The sequence below is a fragment of the Phodopus roborovskii genome, unplaced genomic scaffold (genome assembly GCF_943737965.1).
Source record: "Phodopus roborovskii unplaced genomic scaffold, PHOROB, whole genome shotgun sequence".
NCBI classification, from domain to species: domain Eukaryota; kingdom Metazoa; phylum Chordata; class Mammalia; order Rodentia; family Cricetidae; genus Phodopus; species Phodopus roborovskii.
Window position 1 is genome coordinate 30,365,038 of NW_026125295.1, and position 10,818 is coordinate 30,375,855.

Genomic DNA, 10,818 nt, shown 5'->3' on the forward strand with positions numbered 1-10,818 from the left:
AGTGGTGCTCCTAGGAGCAAGAAAATTTAAGAAAGTAAGTTATTTAACTTACCAGTTTGTTGCATCCAAGGACACGATGGTACTTAGCCTGCATATAATGGACATTAATTTTTATAGCTTGACCTGTTAAGAATTTAGGTTTTGAAATTGTTTTCTCAGAATTAGCATACCTGGCCCCTGTTATCTCTTCTTAGTTTACTTTTTTTGGTCTTTATGAGCCTAACCTTACAGCTTTATACTTGTAAGGATTCAGGCAGTACTCTGGTCAGCCCAGGGTTCCATGAGTACTACTAGTCTGCAGGCAGGTGTAAAGGACCCCTTTAAAAGTCAGACCCCGCCCACTTACGGTCTCACCTGCTTTTGGTTGGCCACCAGCTGCCCCCTTCCTCTCTCTCTGTCTCTGTGTCTCTCTCCCTCCCTCTCTCCCCCCCCCCCCCTACTCTTCTGTTACTGGTGCCTCTGTGTCTCGTCCCTTCTCCCTCACTCCCCTTTCTAAATAAACTCATTTAAGCTCTATCTGCTAGGTGTGTTTATTCCTTCCCGTCTGGGTCACCCTCACCGGCTATGCAATCTCCCACGTGGTCCCTTACCTTGCGGCCCCACTCACTCGGGACCCCCATCCCCTTTCTCCAGCCTTTATTACAACTGTAACAAAAGAAGAACAATATGTATTCTGGTGTTAATATAACCATAACAGTTGGGGAAAGTTGTGGGTCTTTTGCCTGCATTCATGTCTGTGCACTCTTCCTCTGTGCTCAGTCCCATAGATGGCCAGGTGAGGTCATTGGAGCTCCTGGACTGGAATAGAGAAAGCTGTGACCTGCCATGTGCTTGGTGTGAACTAAAACTGGGTCCCATGGAAGAGCAGCTAGTGCTTTTAACTGTTGAGCCTTCTTTCTAGCCCCAGTCATTAGAATGTTTGTCTTTTAATGTCTTCTATGGTTAAAACTGATGCTACTCCCTTTTGCTCTTATTTGACTCAATGGGAGTGAAAGCCAAATTAGCATCTGGAACTCATGGGCCTTTCGCTTTAGCCTCCCAAATAACTGGGATTACAGGCCTGTTCTATGTTCCACCATACTCATTTTAATTCTCCCTACTTAGCATCACCCTGGTTGGCCTGGAATTTGTTGTGGAGACCAGGCTGGTGTCAAACTGGTGACCTGCCTTCTGTTTAATCAAACCTAACAGAAGTGAGCCACTGGGTCACCATTTATGATATATGTATGCATCATGAAAATTTATGTACATTCTACATTGGGATTTTGTTTGCATATATATGTATTGAGAGTGTCAGATACCCTGAAACGAGCTACAGACAGTTGTGAGCTGTCATGCTGGGAATTGAGCCCAGGTCTTCTGGAAGAACAGCTCTTAACCACTGAGTAATCTTTTTAGCCCCCAGTACTAATATTAACATAAAATTTCTGAAGTTCAAAGAAGTTACCTGCCTTCATTGTTACCGCCATTGTTGGTTTGTTTGGATGGCTTTCTCACCCCCCCCCCTTGAGTTAGCTTTCATGCGTTGTTGAATGAACAAAGCACATTGAAGAACAACACAGTATATGAAATACAGTACTTTCCAGGGGTTACACATTAGCAAACTGAGAGCTTACACTACAGAATGCCAAGAGATAGATATAAGAGGAAGTGTAACTTTTGGCATAAATAAATGAACAGAAAAGGAAGAGAAATCAATGAAAATTTATCTGGATTCAATCTAGACAATGGGGTATCACATAGAAGTTATTTAAAGGGCAAGACAGAAAATGATACCCTCTACTGTTAATGTAAAAGGGTTGAAATAAATTTCCTACCCCAAGACAAAGACCACAAACCAGGGCCCCAAATCTGCCCGTGGAGTATTCCAGAAAGCAGCCAGCACCTGTTCTGGAGCCCCAAGGTCCAAAAGACAGGCAGTTTGACTTACACTGCAGTTTGGGAAACCAGTTACCCATGATCCAACACACAAACTGGACCACCCTGCCCAGGATTTGGAGGTGTCAGCTTCCAACCAATAAAGGTTTGTCTCACTGTTTTTGAGTTGGAAAAAAAAGATACTTAAAAGAAAAGTAAAAGTGTGGAAAGACAAAATGGATTTAAGACCAATATAAAGTCATGCAAGTACTTCACCAGCATTAACAAAACTATAGTGAGGTACACCCTCATTTAATGGGGGCAATCAATGTAAGACAGTTAAAGATATTCTATATTCAAAGATGAGAAAGTGGTGTTTAATCTGCAGGGTTAAGTCCAAGAGACAATAGTGAAATAGAAACCCAAATCAGATATGGTGGCATATAACTTAACTAGCATCGGGGGTAAAGCATGAGGATTAGTGTCCCCCTCAGACAAGTTTATAGCCAGTCGGGATACAAATGATCAAGCAGCAAAACTCCAAACTAACAGTGTATGCCAAAGTAGAATGAATGGGTTTAATAGATTAGAGAGAAAAGTTAGATGAAAGGGATCAAGGTAGAGACTAGAGACGACAAAGGAGGGAAGGAAAGGCTAGGAAACTGCGTGGTAGTGTAGGTTGCCTAGTGACATGGAAGGAAATTGTAGAGTACTTGAGATTGCTGGCTGCTTGGGAGGGCTGATGAGACTTTCTGGTTAAGAGGACTAGGCAGTCTATGGGGCTGGTAGTATTTATCCCTAGTGTACAAATGGACTTCGGGAGCCCATCCCACATAGAGGGATACACTTTCAGCCTAGACACATCCTGTTTCACATGATCTAATAGACTTTGAAGATCCTCAATGGAAGGCCCCACCCTCTCTGGGGAGCAGAAAGGGGATGGGATGGGAATGGGAGGGTGCAGGAACTGGGATTGACATGTAAAAATCTTAAATTTTATCAAAAATAAAAAGATAAAACCCAACAGCATCTGAAAACTTCCCAGGTTCAAAAGCCTCTAAACTGACAAATAGTAAAAGCTGAGGGCAATGGATATTAAAGGTTGAGAGCTGGCTGGAGAGGGTTAAGAATGCTTGTTTTTGGAGAAGACTCTTAACTTGGTTTACAACAATCATAAGTCCAGTTACAGAGGATTCAGCATCCTCTTCTCCATCTGTAGGTACCAGTCACATCATGTGTTTTGCACATGCATACGTTCAAGCAAAACACTCAGTTAAATCCAAACAAAGTCAATTGAAACAAATAATTGCATGTCTCAATTTGGTGGAAACAAGTTTAAAAAAAAACTTGCAGAAAAAAGGGTAAGTCAGAAAATCTTATTAGAAAAAGTATATAGAAGGTGAGAGATGCATGAATCTCTGAGGCATGGCTAAAGTTAACAGATGGTCTTGTTGGCCTTATAAAATAAGCTTCCTAGTAATGGTAATGCATAAAACTTGTTTCATTATCCAGTGGCACAAACTAAAATCACCTGGAAAGAGGTGTGGAGTTTGAGATTGGCCTTCAGATCGGCCTATGGGCATGTTCTTGATTAATGAGTAATCTTGCAGGACCCCACCCATTGTATCCATTTAAGTTACCTCTGGGTAACTTAAAAGTAGGCTAAGTAAACCATTAAGCTGTGTTTTTCAATGGCCTCTGCTTTAAGCTCCTGCCTTGAACTCCTGCCCTGGTTTGCTACATTTAAGTAGCAATAAACACTTTCTCAAATTGTTTTCCATTATGGTGTTAATTACAGCAACAGAAAACAAACTAGGAACTCAGGGTAACCATTTATTGAAAAGGAATCTTGGGAATAGGGGCATAGGTTTCTCAGTGTTATTGTGTACTTACCATGTGTAAGGCACCGATTTCAATCCCTAGCACCAATAAAAATTGAAGGTAAACTTTAAATTTCCAAGGGTCAGATCTCCCTAGAGTTACCAGACAATTGTTAGCACCCTCCTGTGAATGCTGGGAATCAAGTACTGGGAGAACAGCACGTGTTAGATTAACCAGTTAGCCATCACTCCAGCTCCAGCCACATGCTATTTTAAGGGTCAATTCTAAAATATAAAGTTTGAAAGGACCTTGAGGGGTGGTGAATAGGTAATCTTAGTATTCAGGAGGCAGGAAGACCATACGTTGAGGTCAGCCAGGGCTGAGTAGCAATATGTCTAAAGAAAAGTAGAAAAAAATGGAAGAAGGTAGGCAAATACAAGTATATGAAAGAATCTTAGCTGCAGTGGTAGAGCGCTTGCCTAGCATGCTTGAGGCCCTGGGGGCAATCTCTAACAAATACCTAAGAATGATTATCTCATGACTTGCAGGCTCAGCTGAGCAGCTCTGGCTGGGGTTACTTGTGAGGTAAAAACTAAAACAGCACCAATGCTAGTCAGATCCTTCAAAAATAATTTTAAACTTCAAATTATTTTAGGTGTATGGGTGTTTTGCCTGCATGTATGTCTGTACCATGCATGGGCCTGGTGCCCACAGAGACCAGAAGAAGACATTGGATCTCCTGGGACTGAGACTACAGACATTTGTGAGCTGCTCTGTGGGTGCTAGGAATCTAACCCCAGTCCTCTGGAAGGGCAACCAATGCTCTCAATCTCTGAGTCATCTCTCCAACCCAAGGAATGATGTTTTGTTCTCTGAGACAGTGTCATGTAACCCAAGCGGGCCTCAGACTGTGTTTGTCCTTGAGCTGGTTGTCCCACCCAGCCTCCTGAGTGCTGGTAATAGAGGCCTTCAGCCATTACACCAAGCTCATCGTGGTGTTTCCTGGTTCTGAGGATTCTGTCCAAGGCCTTCTGTATGATTGGTAAGTGCTGTACCACTTAGCCATATTCTCAGCACTGGGAGTGATATTTGAGGTCACACCAAAGAAAAGTCAAATGGACACCACAGTAGCTGGTGCTGGCTGGATGCAAATGAGTTAAAATAAGGAACCAGAGAAGAAATGGCAGCTTTGCTCTTATCACCAGTTCTAGACATCTGGACCATACCAACGGTTTGCTTCCTTTTTACCCCCCCCCCCATTCTTCTAGGAAACTTGTTATCCAGGCTGCCCTCTAACTTGTTCTTTCTGCCTCAGCCTCTGGAGTTCTGTGGTTTCAGGTGTCCACCAAGAGACCTGGCAAGTCTTCATTTATGTGAGGGATAGACATATCTTGTTGGGCTTCAGGGTGGAGTTGTGGCCTGGTGGTAAAATGTGTGGAAGGGTGTTTGAGGAGGAGGATCTTCAGGAGGGGATGACTGAGTTTATTATGATCATGTACTTTGTTCCTTTTTTTTTTGTTTGTTTTTGTTTTTGGGTTTTTGAGACAGGGTTTCTCTGTAGCTTTGTAGACCAGGCTGGCCTGGAACTCAGAGATCCATCTGCCTCCCAAATGCTGGAGTTAAAGGTGTGTGCCACCAACCGAGATCATTTGTTTGTTTGTTTTAAACAACTGTTATATCTCCCTCCCCTCCTCCCCCTCTTCCTTCCTCTCTTTCCCTCACTAACTTTTCCCCTTACCACCCATGTCCCAGGCTGGCCTAGAATTAAATATGTAGTTTAGGCTCATCTTGGGACTCAGAACCAACTGCCTCAACTATCCCCCGTGTGGGAATAATGTATGTGTGCCACATGCCTGGCTTATTTTGATTTTTTTTTTTAAGATTTGTGGAGCATATATTCTGGTATTCTGGTTGTCTTTTGCTTCACAAGTTTACAATTCTAGTTTAATAAATATTTTAAGCTGGGTGACATGGTGCACATCTGTAACCCCAGCACTGAGGAGGCTGAGGCAGGAGGCTCCTTTACATGCTTACACCCAGCCTGGGCTGTGTAGCAATATCTTGTCTTCAATCAGACACAATGCTACTGGCTGCTACAGTCTGCAACAGTCTAGACACTGTTCCATAGAAACAGAAGACAGGTGAGACAGGTGTATCAAGGGTCTTTGTCCATTCTCCTGCCTCTGGAAATATAGCTATTAACTGTCTACAAGAGTGTATTTTTGTTTGTTTGCTGTTCTTTCAGCAATGCTAAGGGTAAAACCTAGGGCCTTGTCATGCTAAGCAAGAATTCTACCTTGAGTTTGCCTCAAAAGGGGCACTTACTGGGCCCATAAGGTGGCTCAGTGGTTAAAGGCAGTTGTCTAGCTCTGATGATCTGAGTTTGATTCCCAGAGCCCCCATGGTGGTAGAGAGAACCAACTCTCACAAGTTGCCGTCTGACTTTAATATGACTGGCACCTGCATGTCTACACACACACACATGTACATATAAAATAAATGCAATATATCTTTTAATAAAAGGGGAAAGGGTCACTGAGATAGCTCAGGGGGTAAAGGTGCTTGCTCACAAGCCTGAGAACCGGAGTTTGATTCCCAGGAGCCATGTGCAGGAGGAAGAAAACAGACTCCTGATGGTTGCCCTCTGATCTCTACACATACTTTGTGGTGTGTGCATGTCCTCTGGCCCCTTCCCAAATAGGTTAAAATATTAAAAAAATAAAATGAGGATTTCGTGGAGATGGAGGAGTTTTTTGTGTGTTTTTAAAGATGTGTTTATTTTGTATAGTGTTCTGCCTGCATGTATCACTGCAGGCCAGCAGAGGGCACCAAATCTCTTCACAGATAGTTGTGAGCCATCATGTGGTTGCTGGGAATTGAACTCAGGACCTTTGGAAGACTAGCTAGTGTTCTTAACTACTGAGCCATCTCTCCAGCCCCTTTGTTCTGTTTTACATATTTCAGATGCTAGATCTCTGTTAGATGCTTTGCAAATCCTGTTGGATTTTTCACTTGTCTATGGTGTCCTTAATACACAAAAGCCTTCAGTTGGATTTTCTCATTTCAGCCCTTAACAGTGTATACGTCCTTAGGGTTTGCTGTATATAAGGTTTCATCTTTTCAAAGGGAATACCTGTTCTACCATTGTCTCATCTGATTGCCCAGGCAATCTGTTGTACTGAACAGAGCTGGTGAGAACAAATTCCTCTCTTGTCCTTGGTTGAAGGAGGAAAGTACTCAGTATTTCACAAGTACCATATTAGCTGTGAGTTTTCCTTAGGTGTCCTTTATCAGATTGTTATCTATTCATAGTTCATTAAGGTTTTTTTTAATTATAAAATACTCTGTGTGTGTGTGTGTGTGTGTGTGTGTGTATACACGTCCATGCACAGGCTTGCACACCAGGGATGTTACACATGTAATCTGTCATTGACTGTTCCTCACCCAATGCTAGTTTTTTTTTTTTATCATGTGTATTTGTGAGTGTACTTATGGGTGCACCTGTTACCCCATGTATAAGGGCATTGGAGAACAACTTGAGGGAATTGGTTCTTTTTTTCCAAAATGTCAGTCCTGGGCATCAAACTGGGGTTGTCATCAGGTTTGGTGGCAACTGCCTTTACCCAATGAGCCATCTAGCTGTGCCAATCCCCATTTTACTCAAGACATTCTGTATGTAGCTAGGAAAGTTGTGTACCCTTAAGTTGTATCTCCAGCCCTCAAGTATTCAAATTATTTCAAGTGTTGGGTTTTTTTTCACATTTATTGAGATGCTTGTGCAATATTTTGACCTATGTTATATTATATTTCGTATCTTAAATTGATTTTTTACATGTTGACTCACCTTTGTTCCTGGAGTGAGTCACATTTCGTTTGGATGTGTAGCCCTTCTTGCTGTTTTTTTTTTTTTTTTTTTTTTTTTTGTTTTTGTTTTTGTTTTTGTTTTTTTTAACTGAGGCCTTTCACATCTTTATTGATAAAAGGCATTGATCTAGTTCCCTTGTGATGTCTTTTATCTGTGGGCTATAACTTTTTCTTTTTTCTTTAAATCTTTCCTTAACTGAGAGCTGTTTGGTGCCAGAGATGTTCCCTTAGATCCCCAGCTATGTAGAAGGGCCTTTCAGGAGGGGTGTCAAGACAGAGTGCCTGAGATCTTTTAGGTTGAACCGGTTCAGGAATTGTCTCTTCTGGATCCCTGGGGTTTAACTGCAAATGGAATATATCCATCCCATATATTACCTCCTTGTTTGCTGCTCTTGGATCCAAGGGGAGCTGGAGAGATGGGTCTGTGATTAAGAGCACTGGTTGGTCTTTCAGAGGACCTGGGTTCAATTCCTAGTACCCATGTTACAGCTCCTAACTCCAATTCCAGAGGATCTGACAGGCTTACATAGACATTCATGCAAGCAAAACATCAGTGTGCATAAAAAATTAAATTTTAGTTAAGTAAGGGGTTAAAGTAAATTGTTTTACCTGTAGCCTGTTATTTTTAACACCTTTTATTGAATAGCAAAAGTCATAGGCCAGTTTGGTAGTGTATACTTGTAATCCCAGCATGTGGGAGGCAAAGATAGAAGATCTCTGTGTTTTTGAGGCCATCCTGGTCTACATAGGGATTTTCAGGCGACCTTGGGCTAGCTATGCAGCGAGACCCTATCTTAAAAAATAAAAAAATAAAACAAAAACACTAATTGTCTTCTGTTACTGATGCCTTGACTTCTCATTTTAAAAGATTCTTTGTGTTAGATTATCTTTAATTTGTATACTGCCTTAAGGGTTGACATTTTATATATCTTTTTTATTTAATTTTTTTGCTTATTTTACATATCAATCTCAGCTCCCTCTCCCTTCCATCCTCCCATGCCCCCCACACATACCCCAACCCCATCCTCCATCCACTCCCCAGGGAGAGTGAGGCCTTCCATGAAGGATCATCAAAGTCTGTCAAGTCATTTGGGGTAGGACCTAGGCCCTCCCTCGTGTCTCTAGGCTAAGGGAGTATCCCTCCATGGAGAATGGTTTCCCGAAGTCCATTCCTGCACTAGGGATACATCCTGGATCCATTGTTAGAGGTATCATACACTTCCAAGGATTCCTAACTGAGACCCATGTACAGGGGGTCTGGGTTGGTCCTATGCTGGTTTCACAGCGATCAATCTGGAATCCCTGAGCTCCCCCTTACTTGGGTCAGCTGTTTCTGTGGGTTTCTCCAGCCTGATCTTGACCCCTTTGCTCATCACTTCTCCCTCTCTGCAACTGGTTTCCAGGAGTTCAGTTCAGTGTTTAGCTGTGGGTGTCTGCTTCTGCTTCTATCAGCTACTGGATGAATGCTCTAGGATGGTATATAAGGTAGTCATCAATATCATTATCAGGGAGGGGCATTATGGTAACCTCTCCACTATTGCTTAGATTGTTAGTTGGGGTCATTCTTGTAAGTCTCTGGACATTTCCCTAGTGCCACATTTCTCTTTAAACCTATAATGGCTCCCTCTATTATGGTGTCTCTTTTCTTGTTCTCCTCTATTCTTCCCCTGACTCAATCTTCCTGTTCCCCATGTTCTCTACTCCCCTCCTCTTTCTCTTAACTCCCTCTCCCCTTCTCCCACCCTGCTCCCAATTTGCTCAGGAGATCTTGTCCCTTTCCTCTTTTCCAGGGTTCTCCCTGTTTCCTAGCTTCTTTGGCGGTGTGGATTGTAGGCTGGTGATCCTTTGCTCTATGTCTAAGATCCATATATGAGTGAGTACATACCATATTCATCTTTTTGTGACTGGGTTACCTCACTCAGGATGGTTTCTTCTAGTTCCATCTATTTGCCTTTGAATTTCAATATTCCATTGTTTTTTTTTTTCCACTGAATAGTACTCCATTGTATAAATGTACCACATTTTCTTTATCCATTCTTCAGTTGAGGAACATCTAGATTGCTCCCAGGTTCTGGCTATTACAAATGATAAGGCTATGAACATAGTTGAACAGATGTCTTTGTTGCATGAATATGCATCTTTTGGATATGTGCCTAAGAGTGGAATCTTGTGGCAGACTGATTCCCATTTTCCTGAGGAACTGGTATACTGACTTCCAAAGTGGCTGTACAAGTTTGCACTCCCACCAGCAATGGAGGAGTGTTCCCCTTTCTCCACGTCCTCTCCAACATAAGCTGTCATTGGTGTTTTTTATTAATTTAGCCATTCTGACAGGAGTAAGATGGTGTCTCAGAGTTGTTTTGATTTGCTTTTCCATGATGGCTAAGGATATTGAACACTTTAAGTGTCTTTCAGCCATTTTAGATTCCTCTACTGAGAATCTTGAGTTCTTTGTATATTATGGAGATCAGCCCTCTGTCAGATGTGGGGTTGGTGAAGATATTTTTCCAGTCTGTGGGCTGTCATTTTGTCTTGTTGACTGTGTCCTTTGCCTTACAGAAGCTTCTCAGTTTCAGGAGGTCCCATTAATTGTTGATCTCAGTGTCTGTGCTACTGGTGTTATGTTTGGGGAAGCTGTCTCCTGTACCAATTCATTCAAGGGTACCTCCTACTTTCTCTTTTAAGAGATTCAGTGTGGCTGGATTACATTGAGGTCTTTAATCCATTTGCACTTAAGTTTTGTGCTTGGTGATAAAGATGGATCTATCTGCAGTCTTCTACATGCCAGCATCATTTGTTGAAGATGCTTTCTTTTTTCCATTGTATAATTTTAGTTTCTTTGTCAAATGTCAGGTGTTCATAGGTGTTTGTGTGTTAATATCAGGGTTTTCAATTTGATTCCATTGGTCTACCAGTTTTTGTGCCAATACCAAGCTGTTTTCAGGACTCTTCTAGCTCTATAGTAGAGCTTGAAGTCAGAGATGGTGATGCCTCTGGAAGTTCCTTTATTGTACAGGGTTGTTTTGGCTAACTGAGTCTATTGTTTTTCCATATAAAGTTGAGTATTGCCCTTTCAAGGTCTGTGAAAAATTGTGCTGGGATTTTGATTGGGATTGCACTGAATCTGTAGATTGCATTTTAATATGTTGATCCTGCCTATCGATGAACGTGGGAGATCTTTCCATTTTTCTTATATCTTCTTTAATTTCCTTCTTGAAAGACCCAAAGTTCTTGCTCTACAGGAGAAAGGTTTGTCTATATTGTTGATTTTCTGGA